This window comes from Oryx dammah, unplaced genomic scaffold (genome assembly GCF_014754425.2).
Source record: "Oryx dammah isolate SB20612 unplaced genomic scaffold, SCBI_Odam_1.1 HiC_scaffold_9, whole genome shotgun sequence".
Classification (NCBI taxonomy): domain Eukaryota; kingdom Metazoa; phylum Chordata; class Mammalia; order Artiodactyla; family Bovidae; genus Oryx; species Oryx dammah.
Genome location: NW_024070193.1, coordinates 59,900,870 through 59,921,938, shown reverse-complemented (window position 1 = coordinate 59,921,938; position 21,069 = coordinate 59,900,870). Strand labels below are relative to the sequence as shown.

Sequence of the window (21,069 nt, the reverse complement as noted above, 5' to 3'; positions counted from 1 at the left end):
ATCTGCAGTGATTTTTGGGGCCTCAAAAAATAAAGTCTGACCCTGTTTCTACTGTTTCCCCATCTATTTCCCATGAAGTGATGGGACCGGATGCCATGATCTTCGTTTTCTGCATGTTGAGCTTTAAGCCAACTTTTTCACTCTCCTCTTTCACTTTCATCAAGAGGCTTTTTAGTTCCTCTTCACTTTCTGCCATAAGGGTGGTGTCATCATCTGCATGTCTGAGGTTATTGATATTTCTCCCGGCAATCTTGATTCCAGCCTGTGCTTCTTCCAGTCCAGCATTTCTCATGATGTACTCTGCATATAAGTTAAATAAGCAGGGTGACAATATACAGCCTTCACATACTCCTTTTCCTATTTGGAACCAGTCTGTTGTTCCATATCCAGTTCTAACTGTTGCTTCTTGACCTGCATATAGGTTTCTCAAGAGGCAGGTCAGGTGGTCTGGTATTCCCATCTCTCTCATAATTTTCCAGTTTATTGTGATCCACACTGTCAAAGGCTTTGGTATCGGGGTCCAGCCCCGGTTGGATCCAGGGTTATCCTCAGGGGTGATGGCGTTGGTGACTGAGAAAGATAGAGAAAGAGATAAGGAAAGAATTTTGCAGTTAAGAAAATAAAGGAGAGAAAGAGGCTGATATTCCTTGGTTTACACAGAAAGCCAATAAAGCCCCAGCATGGGAATTGCACTGTTCACATAGACCACAGGTGCCCTCTTGAATCACTGAATGTGCCCCACCTTGAGTATCTTCTCAAGTGAGTCTTAGAAGCCCAGGCAGAGAAGTGAACTCAGAGGGCCCCTGTGCTCCAGGGAATCAGCCTGAAAAGAAAGAGGAGGAAGGAAAGAATGACACAGGGAGACTAAGCTTTGGTGAGCAAGGCCCGCAACTTTATTTTCACAGAGAGGTTTTATACCTTAAGTTGTACATAGAGAATAATGGAAGATGCAGAGTCATGCAGGGTCAGCAGCCCTGACCCTTATCGAGACCAGGCTTTCTTTCTGCATACCTATCTGTATACACAGGTCTTAGGTGATTTACATCATCTTCTGGCCAGGAGGCCTGTTAACATTTTATGACCCTTTCTTCTGGTAAAGGTTAGTTAACCAGAAAGCTTATTTTCTCTAAAAGTGTTTTTTCTAAAGTCAGGCACCATTCTCTGAAAGCACTAGATAAAATTGCATTCCTATAGGGCAAAGGTGCAGTGGGCTATAACGGAAAGAATTTATTAACTCAAGGTTTAGTGTTGTTAATATCAAGGCCACTACTTATATTTCTATATAGCAACTATGTTAATTAATGCACACAATATGAAATTTGGCAGCAAACATTGGCTCAACAATGAGACCCTTCACCAGTACCATTCTAATAATTTTTAACACCTCAGCAGGCTTTATTTAAGCTTCCCGTGCCTCTCGCAGTTGGGAGGCTGTAAACAGTCACAAGCGTAGTTGTAAAAGTCCAGATAAACCTGTCAGGCAATTTAGAGAGCCATCAGAGGGGTTTGAATTGAAACACTCCTCTTGTGCCCAGGAGACTTATTAACTAGAGCTCTAAGCTGATTTTCTTCAGAGAAATGTGGTCGGGGATAGGCCCCCGTTGGTGTCAGCAGAATTGGTAAAAGGCATAATATAGTAAACAGTAGACAGACAGATTCTAGTTTTGGGGTAGATGCTCAAGCAGGTCCAGGGGGTCCCTCGAGTCCTGATTCACCTTTGCCCGTCAGGTCTCTTCCTCATGACCTTTGTCATGGGTGGGATCTCCCGTGCTGGCTCCCGGCACTTTCTATTGTCAATAAAGCAGAAATAGATGTTTTTCTGGAACTCTCTTGCTTTTTCCATGATCCAGTGGATGTTGGCAATTTGATCTCTGGTTCCTCTGCCTTTTCTAAAACCAGCTTGAACATCAGGAAGTTTCACGGTTCATGTGTTGCTGAAGCCTGGCTTGGAGAATTTTGAGCATTACTTTACTAGCATGTGAGATGAGTGCAATTGTGCAGTAGTTTGAACATTCTTTGGCATTGCCTTTCTTTGGGATTGGAATGAAAACACCTTTTCCAGTCCTGTAGCCACTGCTGAGTTTTCCAAATTTGCTGGCATATTGAGTGCAGCACTTTCACAGCATCATCTTCCAGGATTTGAAACAGCTCAACTGGAAATCCATCACCTCCACTAGCTTTGTTTATAGTGATGCTTTCCAAGGCCCACTTGACTTCACATTCCAAGATGTCTGGCTCTAGGTGAGTGATCATACCATCTCGATTACCTTGGTCATGAAGATCTCTTTAGTAACGTTTGTTAATTCCTTTCGCATTTTTAATACCTTTTTTAAAATTTGGGGTTTTGTAGACTGGTGAGGTTTGTTTTATTATTTGTTCTTTCAGAGAATTTCTCCTGTTCTTTTCATTGGGAATAGTTCTTTTCCTTTTCTTATTTTACTTAACTTTCTCTGTCTCTATGAATTCAGGAGAAACAGTTATCTATTTTGGTCTTAAAGGGGTTTGCTTATGTGGGAGCACCACTGTGTAGATTGTGTGAGTCCAGTGTTTTTGGTGTAACGACTGATTTTGACATGTTGCGAGCCTTGTCTTTCCTTAGAGTGTGCTGGCTGTTATCCCCTTGATAAGAGTGTGGTTGCTGTTGTGAAGTCCAGACCTGTGCTGGATGTGGGTAGGGCCTCCTCTTTGCTCAGTGGCTACCACAGCCCTGCTAGGGGGTAGGTTCTGCTCTGCAGTTGCTGTAGCAGAAGCCCTGAAGATTGGGTTTGGTATGGCATTGTTGCCCTTGAGTGCATGCCCTGTTCCAAAGGAGGTGACTGCTAAAGCACACGAAGCCCATATGGCCACAGGGAACTTATGTGCAAACCGTGTGAGCATCTGCAGTTCTGTCCAAAGCAGTTCAAGGTAAATATCCTTTCTCCATTGTGATCATCCTAGATCTAGTGCTAGGCTGTGGTGTGGAATGGGCTGGTGCTGAGTACTGAGGAGGTAAGAATTGAGATTTTGCATCCACCTGGGACCAACCTGGGCTGACTCTGTGGCAGACCTTCCCCAGGACCTATCTGCCCCAAATCTGGCTCCAAGCTGCAGTGCAGGGTTGGTGGAGCTGGAGTGCTTCCACAGGGAAGCAAACTACTGTGTACTCCTCTCTGGGGCCTGTCCATGGAGATTTGCATTTCTGTGGTACCACCAAGTATGTGCTGCAACAAAGCTCACCACAACTGGACCCATTCTCACAGTGCAAGTGCTGCCACTGTGCTCAAGGCCAGACCCACTCCAGCCATGCCCCTGCTAATGAACTCCTCAATTTGGCTTGGACCACCTCAGACACTCTAGGCTCTCTCGACACAACTATACCAAGTTCTCTCCCAGGGATCAACCACCCAGGATTTAATGTCTAGCCACTGTAAGTACTAGCATCCTCTCTTGACATGTTTCAGACTGAGAATTGCAGTGAGGTGGCAGCTGCTATCACCGGTTTCTCTCCACACTGACTGCAAGAAAGTCAGCATGAGTACACTCTTTGCAAGCAGAATCCAGGCTCCTCCAGCTTATGTTTCCCAGCAGCCCTCTGAACAGGCAAAGGGACTCTCCAGGTGAGAGTCTGCTAGTATGGACCTTCCCTTCTTCACAGATTCCTCCCAGGGTACCAGTCCCATTCTGATGCCTTCTCTTCTCCCACTTCTGGCCACTAACATGGACATTTTCCTTGCAACTTTGGTAGTATAAGAGATCTACCAGTTTCTAGTAAATTTCTGTGAGAGTTGTTCACTCTATTGATGTATTTTTGCTGTGTTTGTTGGCGGGGGGTGGGGGGTGAGGGGAGGTGAGCTCTGCATCCTACTCAGCAATATTGATCCTCTGGACCAAGCTGTACATTTTCACACACACACCCCTCAATGTTTTATTTCTTTAATGTTATAATTTTTTTTTTTGCATTTAGTATCAGTTAACAAATTACTGTATTTGGTTATTTTAAATACTTTTGCCTTCTAACTTTTATTAGACTTAAAAGTGATTTGTAGATTTTTAACTGTTTGTTCATAACCATTATTACAACATTATTCTGAATTTAATTTTATATTTAACTTTACCAGTGAGATTTATATTTTTAGATTTTTGTTACTAATTAATGTCCTTTTGTTTCAGCTTGAAGTTCCTTTAATAGTTTTTTAAGGCTGGTATAATAGTAATGAACTCTTTCTGCTTTTGCTTATCTAGAAAATTCTGTATCTCTCCTTCAATTCTGAAGGGCAGCTTTGCCAAGTATTCTTGACTGGCAGGTTTTATTTTTCCCAGGAATAGTTTCTGAAGAAAACTCTGTTGGGGGATTCCCTTGTATCACAAGTCTTTTTTTTTTTTTCCTTTAGCTGCTTTTAACATTTTCTCCTTGTCTTTAATTTTTGACAATTTAATTATAATGTGTCTTGGTATGAGTCATTTTTGATTCATCTTATTTGAAGTTTTATGTGCTTCCTGGATCTGGATGTCTGTTTGTTTCCCCAGCTTAAGAATGTTTTCAGCCATTATTTCTTTGAATAACCTTTTTGTTGCTTTCTTCTCTTTCTGGGACTCTTATGATGCATATGTTGACCCACTTGATTTTGTTCCCTAAGTCCCTTAAACTCTCTTCACTTGTTTTTGTTTTTGTTTTTTTCTTCTTTCTTTTTTGATTGGACAGATTCCATTTCTCTGTATTTGAGTTAGCTAATCTTTTTTTTTTTTTCTGTTTAGTCTGATGTTGAATCTCTCTATTGAACTTTTCAGTTCAGTTATTATATACTTCAGGTTTGTGATTTCTGTTCAGTACTTACTTATGTTTTCTGTCTCTTTGTTGAAATTCTTTCTTAGTTTATGCATTGTTCTGAGCTCACTGAGCATCTTTATGACTATTATTTTGAACTGTTTTTCAGGGAAATCACTTATGACCATTTCATTTAGATCTGTTTCTAGAGTTATATCTTATTTTTAGGAGAGAAGGCATATTCTTTTGCTGACTTAAAAAAAATTGCACAAAGTTAGAGTTGTGAGTTAAGTTTTATTTGGGGCAAAATGAGGACTACAGCCTGGCAGAGAGCATTTCAGATAACTCTGAGAAACTGCTCCAAAGAGTTAAGGGGGGAAGGTCAATATATATATGATTTTGGTGAAAGGGAGTTCTTACAGTCAAGCACATATTTTTGTGGAATATTTCTGTTAAGTCACAAGAAGCAGATGACACCATGAAGGAATTTAGTGCTTTTCTAGATATGAGGAGGTACAAGAATTGGGCTTGCAAAACCTGCTCCTGAAAATATCTATCAAAAGTCATGTCCTGCCAGTTTTTCCAGAGCACAGAGTGCCTCCTTCCTGATCTCCACCCTGAATTCTCTGCAGGGTGCTTAAGGTTAGCAGCTGCAGCAGCACCTGTAATTTAATCCTTGCAGAGGTAAATGCCAAATGCCCATGGCAAGTACCAATTTGTAGTTGACATCTCTATTGATCATTTTTCATTATTTATGTTGCTTTCTGTGCATTAGATGAAATAGTCACCTCTTTCAGTCTTGATATTAATAGAGTGGTGGCTTAAGCAATACGTAAACTGTGAACTTCCTGATGTTCAAGCTGGTTTTTGAAAAGGCAGAGGAACCATAGATCAAATTGCCAACATCTGCTGGATCATGGAAAAAGCAAGAGAGTTCCAGAAAAACATCTATTTCTGCTTTATTGACTATGCCAAAGCCTTTGACTGTGTGGATCACAATAAACTGTGGAAAATTCTGAAAGAGATGGGAATACCAGACCACCTGATCTGCCTCTTGAGAAATCTGTATGCAGGTCAGGAAGCAACAGTTAGAACTAGACATGGAGCAACAGACTGGTTCCAAATAGGAGAAGGAGTACGTCAAGGCTGTATATTGTCACCCTGCTTATTTGACTTCTATGCAGAGTACATCATGAGAAACGCTGGGCTGGTAGGATACAGAGTCCCTTTCTTTGCCTTATCTCACCACACTCTATGGCATACTGTCTAGGGAGAAAAAACAGGAACAATATAAAAAGCCTTTGCTTCCAGTTTCAAGGGTGAGGCAAATACAGTGGCTTTCTACTCCCTGGTATCAGGCTAGACTAAGTAGACTAGTTTTCTTCACTCTACTGGGAAAGCAAATTTGTCAACTGTTCTCTTATCACCTTAAGATGACTTTCAGTTATGGCTATCAGTCATTATTGTTTTAAAATATAGCTAGTATTTTATGTTAATGAGGTATGGTAAGAAGACAGACATAGAGACAACTGCATTTAAAGAATGTATTACTTAAAGTTCCCCAGAGAAGGGCCAAGGCAAAGCAAGCAGGATCACATGAAGAAGCACCAGGGTCAGGAAACAGGAGGAACAAGAATAAAGTGTGAGCAAAATCTTTACTTTCTGTTTTTCTTTCCTTCCTTATTTCTTTTGTGGTAAGGAATGGAAAAGCCAAAGCAGGTGGCTTATAAGAGGCTAGTTTTAACAATTTCTGCAGACTCTTGTGGTGGTCCTTAGTTTTCTGGAACCTGGCACTGGAGTGGTTAACTTTTTAAATTTTAAAATTTCAATTGGAGGATAATTACTTTACACTACTCTGTTGGTTTCTGCCATATATCAACACGAATCAGCCATAGGTATAAGTATGTCCCTTCCCTCTTGAACCTACGTCCTACCTCCCACACCATCCCACCCCTCTAGGTTGTCACAGAGCACCAGATTTGAGTTCCCTGCATCATACAGTAAATTTCCACTGGCTATCTGATTTTACATACTAATGTAAATGTCTCAATTCTACTCTCTCAATTCGTCCCACCCTCTCTTTCCTCCCCTGTGTCCACAAGTCCGTTCTCTATGTCTGCATCCCTACCGCTGCCCTTCATGTAGGTTCATTATCTTTATGGATACCATGAGTGTGTGTGTTAGTTGCTCAGTCATGTCTGATTCTTTGCAACCCCATGGATTGTAGCCTGCCAGCCTCTTCTGTCCATGGAATTCTCCAGGCAAGAATACTAGAGTGGATTGCTATTCCCTTCTTCAGGGGATCTTCCTGATACAGGGATCAAACCCAGATCCCCTGCATTGCGGGCAAATTCTTTACCATCTGAGCCACCAAGGAAGCCCCTTCAATTCCATATATATGCATTAATATATGATATTTGTCTGTTTCTGACTTACTTCACTCTGTATAATAGGCTCTAGGTTCATCCACCTCATTATAACTGAGTCAGATGTATTTCTTTTTATGGCTGAGTAATATTCCATTGTGTATATGTACACCTGACCTGCCTCTTGAGAAACCTATATACAGGTCAGGAAGCAACAGTTAGAACTGGACATGGAACAACAGACTGGTTCCAAATAGGAAAAGGAGTACGTCAAGGCTGTATATTGTCACCCTGCTTATTTAACTTATATGCAGAGTACATCATGAGAAACGCTGGGCTGGAAGAAGCACAAGCTGGAATCCAGAATGCCAGGAGAAATATCAATAACCTCAGGTATGCAAATGACACCACTCTTATGGCAGAAAGTGAAGAGGAACTAAAAAACCTCTTGATGAAAGTGAAAGAGGAGTGAAAAAGTTGACTTAAAGCTCAACATTCAGAAAACGAAGATCATGGCATCTGGTCCCATCACTTCATGGGAAATAGATGGGGAAACAGTGTCAGACTTTATTTTTTGGGGCTCCAAAATCACTGCAGATGGTGACTGCAGCCATGAAATTAAAAGATGCTGACTACTTGGAAGGAAAGTTATGACCAACCTAGATAGCATATTCAAAACCAGAGACATTACTTTGCCAACAAAGGTCCGTCTAGTCAAGGCTATGGTTTTTCCTGTGGTCATGTATGGATGTGAGAGTTGGACTGTGAAGAAAGCTGAGTGCCGAAGAATTGATGCTTTTGAACTGTGGTGTTGGAGAACTCTTGAGAGTCCCTTGGACTGCAAGAAGATCCAACCAGTCCATTCTGAAGGAGATCAGCCCTGGATGTTGTTTGGAAGGAATGATGCTAAAGCTGAAACTCCAGTACTCTGACTACCTCATGCAAAGAGCTGACATATTGGAAAAGACTCTGATGGTGGGAGGGATTGGGGGCAGGAGGAAAAGGGGACGACAACGAAGGATGAGATGGCTGGATGGCCTCACTGACTCAATGGACATGAGTTTGAGTGAACTCCAGGAGATGGTGATGGACAGGGAGGCCTGGCGTCCTGCGATTCATGGGGTCACAAAGAGTCAGGAAAGGACTGAGTGACTTAACTGAGCTGAACTGAACTGAAGTACTAGGGATGTAATGGACAACATGATAAATGTAATTAATGCTGCTATATATTCTATATGGAAGTTCGCAAGGAAAATTTTTTTCTATTTCTTTAATTTTGTATCTATGTGAGAGAATAAATGTACTAAACTTGTGATAATCATTTCATAATATATGTAATTCAAATCATTATGCTGTACACTGTAAACTTCTACAATGCTGCATACCAATTATATCTTAATAAAGCTGGAAGAATACAGTGAAGAGAGTCTAAGGGACTATGAGATATGATCAAATGGACTAGTACATGCACAACAGAAGTCTAGAAAGAAAACAGAGAAACAAAGGGACAGAGAGCTTATTTGAAAAAATAATAGAAGACTTTCCAAACCTGAGGGGTAAACCTATATTATTGTAACTTGGTGCATAGTGTTTGAATAATAAAAATATTTTTAATTTTTGTTTATTTATTTCTGACTGTGCTGGGACGTTGTTGCTGCATGTGGACTTTGTCTAGTTGTGGAGAGCAGGCTTCTCATTTCAGTGGCTGCTCTTATTGCATACCATGGGCTCTAGAGGACAGGCTCAGTGGCTGTGGTGCACTGGATTAGTTGCCTCATGGCATTGGATATTCCCAGACCAGGAATTGAACCCAGGTCCTCTACATTGCCAGGTGAATTCTTAACCACTGGACCACCAGGGAAGTCCTAAAAAAAATTTTTTTTAACCATATGAAGTAGACATTTTCTTGATATTTGTGATTCAATTTATAATGTTATCAATTTAAAATAGAATGTTATAACTTGAAGATGTTTTTATATAAATGCAATGGTAACTACAAAGAAAATGTCCATAGAATATGTACAAAAGAAAATGAGGTAATCAAAGCACATTGCTACAAAAAATCAATAAAACACAAAGGAACATAGTTAAATGAATGAAGAGATAAAGAAAGCTAGAAAACAAAATGGGAATAAAAAGTTCTTTCATATCAGTAATCAATTTAAAAGTGGATGAATGGTGATTGACACTAGCATTGTGGTGGCATAAGATATACTCCCTCATTTTTAACAACTAATTAGATGTTGATCCATTAACAAAAGTGCCTCAGAGGGAGCTGTGGGACACAGCATCATATATCAAGGGATCCTGGAGGACTATCATTCACCTGTATATCTGAAAGTACACAAAAGCACCTTGGTAAGAACTGTACATCAAGCAGAGTCAGTAAACCTGCCCATCTCTTCTCACCATGATTGGAGAAAAAACATGGGGAGTACTACTTGGACAGACACTCATGGGCAAGAGAATTTTTAGAAGCCCAGCATACCCAAGGACAGTGTCTAACACCCATCAGAGAGAGAGGATGAAAGTTTGGAAACAGAGGAGAGGAAGGGATTCTAGCAGGGTTGCTCCCCACTCCCCTGTCCAGAGCAACACTGCAAGGGACTAAGCTGTTTGGTGTGGGCAAATTCTTCCCACAGGAGAGTTTGAAAGCAGTGAATGAGTTCCCAACTATCATGGTTATGTGGGCTGTGTCTGGAGAAACCCATATTTACCAGCAGAGCCCTGAGTACTGAAAAGAGACCTCTATGACAAGTGGGATAAGGGAGAAAGAGAGAAGCAGATAAGGATTCCCAAGATTAAAGGGCATGAAGTCTAGAAAGAAAACTACTGACTGCTTTAGGACTTTAGCAGGAAGTCAGCCCCATAAGCCTCTTGGAGTATCCCAACTGAGCATCTCCCTGTATGGTCTGAAGGTACATAAAACACCCAACACTAAACCCCAAATTGCAACTGCTCTGTGTCCAGATCCTTGTAAAAAAGAGCCCCCAGGTGCAGAAGCTAGAGCAGGTCCAGTAATCATAGTGCTCCCAGAAAAATCATAGTGCTCCCAGGGTCTGTGGGAAAAAAGAAAACCACAAACTGGAGCTATAGCACAACTTTTTGAAAAACAAAAAAGATTTCCAGCAGCTAGCCTCATGATTTGTAAGAATAAGAGAAGATATTAAAGTCTAATAAATCTGCCACAAGAGGGAGCAAGAAGAATGAGAAGGACTGTGAAGTGTTAGTTGCTCAGTTGTGTCAGACTTTGTGGCAATATGGACTGTAGCCAGCTAGGCTCCTCTGCCCATGGAATTTTCCAGGCAAGAATACTGGAGTGGGTCGCCATTCCCTTCTCCAGGGGATCTTCCCAACCCAGGGATCAAACCCGGGTCTCTTGCATTGCAGGCAGATTCTTTACCATTTGAGCCACCAGGGAAGCCCAGAGAAGGATTATCTATGCATAATCTAGGAAACCTCAGAAAGAGCTACACCAACTAATCTATCTGAAGGCAAGCAATAAAGATTTAAGGAAGCATCTGCTACTTCAAATGTGAAAGCAGCAATGCAAAACTACAAAAAAGAAAAGAAAAAGAAAAATCAAGAAAATATGTCATCACCAAAAGATATCAAAAACTGCACAAGCAAGCTCCAAACAACAGAATACTGCAAGCTGGCTAATGAAGAGTTCACAATAGCTGTTTTGAAGATACTCAATAAGCTTCCAGAAAACTCAGAAAGACAGTTTAGTAATATCAGGAAGCACTTTACTAAATAGATAGAAACCATAAAAAATAAAGCAGAAATTCTGTAGCTGAATAATTATTGAATGAGATAAAGGATGAAGAGAGAACATCTGTAGTAGAGTAGAGCAGATGGAAGAGAAGAGCAAGGACTTAGATGACAAGTTTTTTGAAATAACAGAAAAAAAAAAGAAAAAAGAATTAAAAAGAGTGAAGAAATCCTGTGTGACCAATGGGAATGCATCAAAAGACAAATACTAGAATAATCTATATTCCATAAGAGTAAAAGTAAAAGATTATAGAAAATTTATTTAAAGGAATAGGGAGTTCTCTGGTGGTCGAGTGATTAGGAGTCCGGGTTTTCACTGCTGTGGCCTGCCAGTCCCTGGTAGGTGAACTGAGATCCTGCAAGCTGTGTGGCATAGCCAAAAGTGTGTTTGTTTGTTTCTTCATTTTTTTTTAAATAAAGTAAAAAATGAGGGAATAATAGCTGAGAAATTCCCAAATCTGGACAAAGACGTGGACATCCAACTAATGGAGCTAATATGTCATCCTACTATTTTCAATGCCAAAAGACCATCTTCAAGACACATTATAATAAAACAAATGAAAAATCAAAAATAAATGAATATTAAAGGCAGCAGGGAAGAGGGGCAAGTAATCTACAAAGGAACCTCTATTAGGCTACCAGTGAATTTTTCAGCAGAAACTCTATGGGCCAGTAGAGGGTGGAATACTTTATTCAAACCATTGAAAGAACAGAAAAAGCTAGCCAAGAATACTCTGTATGGCAATGTTATTGTTCCAATAGGAAGGAGAAATAATTTCCCAGACAAAGACAAATGGATGGAGTTCATCACAACTAGACTTGTTTTGCAAGTGGTAAAAAGAGTTTCTCAAACTGAAATGAAGAAATTATAATCAGCAACATAAAAACACATGAAAGTACACATCACACTGTTAAAGATGAAAATCATGTGGTCAGATTTAGAACAATCTAATTCTATAATAGAGTGGTATATTAACATATCTACGGTATAAAAGTAAAGAGCACTAAAATAACTAGAGTGAATTAGCAATCTAATTCTATAATTGGGTGGTATATTAACATATCTATAGGTTAAAAGTAAACAGCATTAAAATAACTAGAGCGAGTAGTGACTCAACATCAGTATCATGATGGTGTGAGTCCTTCTTTCTCTCCTCTTTGATTAGTTTTGTTGTTATTGTTCATGCTAAGTCATGTCTGACTCTCTGCAACCCTATGTTCTTGGCAGGATCTGCTCCTGTGTCCTTCACTATCTCCTGGAATTTGCTCAAATTCATGTTCATTGAGTCAGAGATACTATCTAACCATCTCATCCTCTGCCACCCTATTCTCCTTTTGCTTTCAGTTTTTCCCAGCATCAGGGTCTTTTCCAAAGAGTTGGCTCTTTGCATCAGGTGGTCAAAGTATTGGCGCTCAGAATCAGCCTTTCCAATTAATATTCAGGGTTGATTTCTTTTATGATAATGTACTCTGCAATAATTTAAGTAAGCAGGGTGACAATATACAACTTGTTGCACTCCTTTCCCAATTTTGAACCAGTAAGTTGTTCTATGTTCACTTCTAACTGTTGCTTCTTGACCTGCAAACAGGTGTCTCAAAAAACAGGTAAGATGGTCTGGTATTCCCATCACTTTAAGAATTTTCCCTGGTTTGTTGTGATCCACACGGTCAAAGGCTTTAATGTAGTCAATGAAGCAGAAGTAGATGTTTTCTGGAACTCCCTTGCTTTCTCCATGATCCAATGAATGTTGGCAACTTGATTTCTGGTTCTTCTGCCTCTTCAAAACCCAGCTTGCACATCTGGAAGATCTTGGTTTACATACTGCAGAAGCCTAGCTTGAAGGATTTTGTGCATAACCCTGCTAGCATGTGAAATGAGCACAATTGTACAGTAGTTTGAACATTCTTGGATTAATATCAGTACATTATGGCTGGATCCCTACTGCACTCCCATGAATGGCAATTAAGAAAGTACAAACCTTTGCAGAGAGACAGCAAACAAATCCAGAGAGTCAGCCCAGCTCTATGGAACTGGAAGAAGAATCAAAAACAGCAGCAATTCAGAAAACCATTCTAAAGAAAACAAATGGGAGGCGGTCAGCACCTAGCTTGGCTTTAGGCACATAGTAACAGGAATTCCACCCTCATCCCCATCATCAGAGAACATTAGAAGAATGAAGCAAGTGCATCTACAGAAAAAAGGTCTAAGAAACTCTCAGGATTCCATGCTGAACTGACTGGGGGAAGTTTTCTCTCTCTCAAAGAAAACAGTAAGATTGGAAGAGGTGATTGCTTCTTAAAATGTGAAGACAGCAACACAAGACTTTAAGGAACATGGAATACCAAGGAAACATGACACCAGCAAAGGAACACAAACATTTCCAGCTGTTGATCCCAAAGAAATATAGAAATATAAAAAAGATCAAAAAAAAGAAAGATCTTGGTTTTTGAAAGATAAAAAAATTGTCAAACATTTTGCTATATAACTAAGGGGAAAAGGGAGAACACTCAAATAAATAAAACCATACTCAAAGTAAGTTGTTCTACTCAAAGTGTAGACACTGAAAGTGTTCATACTCAAAGTGTAGACATAACAACTAATACCATAAAATACCATAAAACACATATAATTGCAAGAGATTAGTATAAATGCCAAAAATTTGGGTACCTTAGAAAATAGATAAAATCTTACACATTACCTACAAAGATTGAATAAGTAAGAAATACAAAATATGAACAGACTAATAACAAGTAAGAAGACTGAATCAGCAATCTAAAACCTCCCAACACAGAGAAGTCCAAGACCAGATGCTTTAGCTGGTGAAATCTACCAAACAATATCCATCTTTCTCAAACTCTTCCAAAAATTGAAGTGGAGGAAACATTCCCAAATTCATTTTACAAGGCCAGTATTACCCTGATACCATGGTTGGATAAGGACAAAATAAGAAAAGAAATCTATAAACCAATATCCCTGATGAGTGTGGAATTAAACATTCTAAATGATATATTAGAAAACCAAATTCACCAACAAGTTAAAAGGATCATATAACATGATCAAGTGGGACTTATCCCTGGGATACAAAGATGGTTCACACATATAAATCAATGTGTAATATCATATTAATGAAATGAAATATAAAAATGGTATGGTCATCTGAATAAATGCAGGAAAAGCAATTGACAAAATACATCTCTTCATGATACAAACCACCAACAAATTGGACATAGAAGGAACATACATCAATATAATAAAGACCATATAGACAAACCTACAGCAAATATCAGAATCAAAAGTGAAAGGTTTTAAGGGTTATAAGCTTTTTCTCTAAGATCAGGAATAAGACAAGGATGTCCACTATTACTGCTCTTACTCAACATAGTATTGTAAGTCCCTGGTAGCTCAGATGGTAAAGAATCTGCCTGCAATGCAGGACCCCAGTTTGATTCCTGGGTCGGGAAGATTCACTGGAGAAGGGAAAGCCTACACACTCCAGTATTCTGGCCTGGAGAATTCCATGGACTCTACAGTCCATGGGGTTGCAAAGAGTCAGACAGGACTGAATGACTTTCACTTTCACTGTAAGTCCTAACTAGAGGAATCAGACACAATAAACAATTAAAAGGCATCTAAATAAGAAAGAAGCAAAATACTCATTATTTGCAGATAAGATCTAATTTGCAGAAAATACTAAAGATTTAACCATGAAACTATTAGAAATAGTCAACAATTTTAGTAAAATCGGTGGATATAAAATCAACATACAGAAATCAATTAGATTAATAAACACTAAAAATAAAATATCTGACAAAGAAATAAGGACTTTCACAATATCAAAAACAAAAACAAAAAAAAAATACTTAGGAATAAATTTAACCAAGGAAGTGAAAGATTTGTACAATGAAAACTACATGAGTTTGATGAAAAAATATTGAAGAAGACATAAACAAATGGAAAGTAGTCCCATGTTTATGGTTCAGAAGAATTAACATTGCTAAAATATCCATATTACCCAAAGCCATCTATATTCAATACAGTCTCTAACACATTTCCAATGACATTTTTCACAGAAATAGACAAAAACTATCCTAAAATTTGTATGAAATTGTAAGAAACTTGGAATAGACAATATGATTCTGAAAAAGAACAAAACTGGAGATATCACACTTACTGATTTTAAGACTTAAACATAAATCTTGATACTATAAAACTGTGAGAAGAAAACGTAGAGGAGAAACTCTTCAATATAGGTCTTGGTATATATATATATATATATTTGGAAATGACATCAAAAGTACATGTAACAAAAGCAAAAATTAGTAGGTGAATGACTTCAAACTTAAAAGTTTCTGGAAAGCAAAAGAAACAATAAAGTGGAACGGAATAAAAAATTTGCAAAAGATATATCAGAAAGGGTGAACACCCAAAATATATAAAGAATTCATACAACTCAATAACAAAAACAAAACAATCTGATTAAAAAATTGGCAGAGGAGCTGAATTGACATTCTCCAAAATTAGACACACAAGTGGCCAACGGGTGTATGAAAAGATTCTCAATATCAGTAATCACCAGGGAAATAAGTGTAAATCAAACCCACAAGGAAGTATAACCTCACACCGGTTAGAATCACTATCATTAAGAAGACAAGAGGAACAGTCCTGGCAGTCCAGTAGGTAAGACTCCACACTCCCAATTGGGGCCTGGATTTGATCCCTGGTCGGACACGGCTGAGCGACTTCACTTTCATGCATTGGAGAAGGAAATGGCAACCCACTCCAGTATTCTTGCCTGGAGAATCCCAGGGACAGGGGAGCCTGGTGGGCTGCTGTCTATGGGATTGCACAGAGTCGGACACGACTGAAGCGACTTAGCAGCAGCAGCAAGGGCTTCCCTAGTGGCTCAGAGGTTAAAGCGTCTGCCTCCAATGTGAGAGACCCAGGTTCGATCCCTGGGTCAGGAAGATCCCCTGCAGAAGGAAATGGTAACCTACTCCAGTATTCTTGCCTGGAGAATCCCATGGATGGAGAAGCCTGGTATGCCACAGTCCACGGGGTCGCAAAGAGTTGGACAGACTGAGCGACTTCACTTCACTTTACTTTAAGGAACTAGAGGGCTTCCCTGCTTCCCTGGTGGCTCAGAGGTTAAAGAGTCTGCCCACAATGAGGGAGACCTGGGTTCAATCCCTGACTCGGGAAGATTCCCCTGGAGAAGGAAATAGCAACCCACTCCAGTATTCTTGCCTGGAGAATCCCATGGGCAGAGGAGCTTGGTGGGCTACAGTCCACGGGGTCTTAAGAGTCGGACACGACTGAGAGACTTCACTTTCACTTTCACTTTAAGGAACTAGATAACTCATGTTGCAACTAGGAGTTTGCATGCCACAATAGAGACTGAAAATCCTCATGCTGCAACTAAGCACAGTCAAGTAAATTAATTAATAAATACTTCTTAAAAAGACAACAGATACCAAGCATTGATGAGGCTGTGTAGAAAAGAAGACACTGGTGCACTGTTTGTGGGAATGTAAGTTGGTACAGTCACTATGGAAAACAGTATGAAGAATCCCTAAAAAAATTAAAAATATAATTACCAGCAATTCCATTTCTGAGTATATATGCAAAGGAAATGAAAACTCTATATCAAAGAGACATCTGCACCCTCTTGTATATTATGGCACTGTTCCAATAAAACAGTGTTCCAACAAAACAATTTCACTGTTTCAATGAAACAATCCAAGTGTTCATGAGTGGTTGAATGGATATTGAAGAAGTGGCATATTTATTACAATATAGTGGCATATTTATGGCATATTTATTACAATATTTATTTAGCCATGAGAAAAAAGGAGGTTGAGGGCATTGTGCTAAGTGAAGTAAATCAGACAGAGAAAAACAAATATTGTTATTATGTCATTTATATGTGGAATCTAAAAAATCTGAACTTGTAGAAACAAAATGCTGGGTACCAGAGGCTGGTGTTATGGGGAGTTGGGGAGATGTTTCTTAAGGATACAAACAAACAACTAGGACATAAGTTCTGAGAATCTTATGCACAGCATAGTATTTTTAGCCAACAATACTGTATTATATATTGCAAAGTTGCATAGAGACTTAATCTTAAATGTTCTCATCACAAAAAAAGAATTGATAATTATGTTACATGTTACCTAAATCTATAGTGGTAATCATATTGTCATTCAGTCAGTCAGTCAGTCAGTTCAGTCACTCAGTAAGTCCGGCTCTTTGCGACCCCATGAATTGCACACGCCAGGCCTCCCTGTCCATCACAAACTCCCGGAGTTCACCCAAACCCATGTCCATCGAGTCAGTGATGCCATCCAGCCATCTCATCCTCTGTCATCCCCTTCTCCTCCCACCCCCAATCCCTCCCAGCATCAGAGTCTTTTCCAATGAGTCAACTTTTCGCATGAGGTGGTCAGAGTACTGGAGTTTCAGCTTTAGCATCAGTCCTTCCAAAGAACACTCAGGACTGATCTCCTTTAGAATGGACTGGTTGGATCTCCTTGCAGTCCAAGGGACTCTCAAGAGTCTTCTCCAACGCCACAGTTCAAAAGCATCAATTCTTTGGTGCTCAGCTTTCTTCACAGTCCAACTCTCACATCCATACATGACTACTGGAAAAACCATAGCCTTGACTAGATGGACCTTTGTTGGCAAAGTAATGTCTCTGCTTTTGAATATGCTATCTAGGTTGGTCATAACTTTTCTTCCAAGGAGTAAGCGTCTTTTAATTTCATGGCTGCAATCACCATCTGCAATGATTTTGGAACCCCCCCACCAAAAGTCTGACACTTTGTATTTCCCATGAAGTGACGGGACCAGATGCCACGATCTTAGTTTTCTGAATGTTGAGCTTTAAGCCAACGTTTTCACTCTCCTCTTTCACTTTCATCAAGAGGCTTTTTAGTTCCTCTTCACTTTCTGCCATAAGGGTGGTGTCATCTGCATGTCTGAGGTTATTGATATTTCTCCCGGCAATCTTGATTCCAGCTTGTGCTTCTTCCAGCCCAGCATTTCTCATGATGTACTCTGCATAGAAGTTAAATAAGCAGGGTGACAATATACAGCCTTGATGTACTCCTTTTCCTATTTGGAACCAGTCTGTTGTTCCATGTCCAGTTCTAAGTGTTGCTTCCTGACCTGCATATAGGTTTCTCAAGAGGCAGGTCAGATGGCCTGGTATTCCCATCTCTTTCAGAATTTTCCACAGTTTATTGTGATCCACACAGTCAATGGCTTTGCCATAGTCAATAAGGTGGAAATAGATGTTTTTCTGGAACTCTCTTGCTTTTTCCATGATCCAGTGGATGTTGGCAATTTGATCTCTGGTTCCCCTGCCTTTTCTAAAACCAGCTTGAACATCAGGAAGTTCACGGTTCACGTATTGCTGAAGCCTGGCTTGGAGAATTTTGAGCATTACTTTACTAGCATGTGAGATGAGTGCAATCGTATGGTAGCTTGAGCATTCTTTGGCATTGCCTTTCTTTGGGATTGGAATGAAAACTGACCTCTTCCAGTTGTGTGGCCACTGCTGAGTTTTCCAAATTTGCTGGCATATTGAGTGCAGCACTTTCACAGCATCATCTTTCAGGATTTGAAAAAACTCAACTGGAATTCCATCACCTCCACTAGCTTTGTTCGTAGTGATGCTTTCTAAGGCCCAGTTGACATCTCAGGATGTCTGGCTCTAGGTGAGTCATCACACCATCGTGATTATCCGGGTCATGAAGATCTTTTTTGTACAGTTCTTCTGTGTATTCTTGCCACCTCTTCTTAATATCTTCTGCTACTGTTAGGTCCATATCATTTCTGTCCTTTATTGAGCACATCTTTGAGTGAAATGTTCCCTTGGTATCTCTAATTTTCTTGAAGAGATCTCTAGTCTTTCCCATTCTGTTGTTTTCCTCTATTTCTTTGCATTGATCGCTGAGGAAGGCTTTCTTATCTCTCGTTGCTATTCTTTGGAACTCATGAATATATCAAATCAACAAGTTGTATACCTTAAATTTATACAATGATATGTGTCAATTGTCTCTCAATAAAAAACTAAAGAATTAAAAAATATAAATGATAGCTGTATATAAATGGCGTGCCCTAGAATGAGTGATTTAAGAGGACAAAGAGTGGTAATATCTTTTACGATTAGGTATAAGTGACACACCATCATTTCCACTGATAACCATATAGGAAATTGCATGGCAGAGGGAATATCAGAAAATGAGAATCATAAGGACCATCCGAGAGGCTGGACCCCGGAATTCCACGTAACAAAAGAATTCTGCACTATTACTTGAGGACAATCTGCTGGATACTCATGTCTTGACAAACCTGTTTATAATTAAGTCCACAATGAAACTGTGTTTTACATATAAACACTATGTAGTTTTTGAGCTGGAAATATACACTAAATTTTCTAGGAATGTAATTTCTGTGTAAATATAAGGAAAGAGTATAACCATTTTGTTTATGAATGCACTGAATGTTTTTTAATCACTTCCCATCATCACCAGTAATGTCACATAACACTTCAGCCAAACAGAACACCTGGCAATCCTGGTTTACACTTGTTTTCCAATTCATGGCAATTCTCTATATAATGGCAACTAGTTAACCACCTCACTGCATCAACCAGTGCTGAATATTTACATATCGAGATACATATTATTTAATTATAAAAGCTTTTTTCTCCTTTTTACAATAAGATTATTATGTTATTTTAAATTATGTATATGGGAGGTATGAATTTCATCTCAGGGTAGTAACAACAGTAATACAGTATATTTTAAGAAAAGGTGTGGAAGTCAAATAATGTTATGGATCATTGCTTTAGTTCAGGGTCTATTTTGCTAAATTGTATTTTATATTTGGGTATAGTTGATCTACAACATTTTGATAATTTCAGATATGCAGCAAAGTGATTCATCTAATCATATACATGTATCTATTCTTTTTCAGGTTCTTTTCCCATATAGGTTATTACAGAATATTGAGTAGAGTTCCCTGTGCTACACAGTAGGTCCTTGTTAATTAAATATTTTACACATAGTAGTATATGTATGTTAATCCAAAACTTCTAAATTATCCCTTCCCTCATCTTTCTCTTTGGGTAACCATAAGTTTGTTTTTTAATGTCTGTGAGGTTGTTTCTGTTTTGTAAATAAGCTCATTTGTATCATTTTTCTTTTTTGGATATTACATATAAGTGATAGGACATTCATCTTCGTGTGACTTACTTCATCTGGTATGGTGATCTCTAGGTCCATGCATGTTGCTGCAAATGGCATTGTTTCATTACATTTATGGCTGAGTAAAATTCCATTGTATATGTGAATCACATTTTATTTATCCATTCATCTGCTGATGGATACTTACATTTTTTCCATTTCTTGGCAGTTGTAAATAGTGCTGCAAGGAACACTGGGGTGTATGTATCTTTTTGAATTACAGTTTTCTCCAGATACATGCCCAGGAGTGGGATGCAGTAGCTCTATTTTTAGTGTTTTAAAGAACCCTGTTACTGTTCTCCCATAGTGGCTGCACCCATTTACATTCCCACCAGCAATATAGGAGGGTTCTCTTTTCTCCACATCCTCTCCAGCATGTATTGTCTGTAGATGTTTTGATGATAGCCATTCTGGCTGATATGAAGTAGTAGTAGTTGTAGTTTTAATTTGCATTTCTTTCATAATGGTGTTTGAGCATCTTTTCTTGTGCTTTCTGGCCATCTGTATGTCTTCTTTAGAGAAATACCTACTTAGATTTTCCACCAATCAGCCAAGTTTTGATTGGGTTGTGTGGTTTTTTATCTTAAACTGCATGAGTTGTTTGTATATTTTGAAGATTAATCCCGGTTGCATTGTTTGCAAATATTTCTTCCCATTTCATAGGCTTTCTTTTCATTTTGTTGATTGTTTCCCTTACTGTGCTAAAACTTTTACATTTAATTAAATCCCATTTGTTTATTTTTGTTTTTACTTTTATTATTCTCAGAGGTGGATCCAAAAACATATTGCTCTGGTTTCTGTCAAAGAGTATTTTGCCTATGTTTTACTCTAAGAGTTTTTATAGTATCTGGTCTTATATTTAGGTTTTTAATCCATTTATTTTTGTGAATAGTGTTAGAGAGTGATTTAATTTCACCTTGTGCATGTAACTGTCCA

General features: G+C 39.0%; 1 long non-coding RNA gene across 1 annotated transcript; it reads right to left on the bottom strand.

Annotated features, from left to right (window-relative positions):
• Positions 1-4,739: 4,739 nt before the first annotated feature.
• Positions 4,740-20,196, bottom strand: LOC120867920. Its single transcript, XR_005722073.1, has 3 exons — positions 19,952-20,196; positions 17,000-17,004; positions 4,740-4,751 (listed from the first exon to the last, which is right to left on the bottom strand). It is a non-coding gene; the product is annotated as an uncharacterized LOC120867920 (long non-coding RNA).
• Between the last annotated feature and the right edge of the window lie 873 nt (positions 20,197-21,069).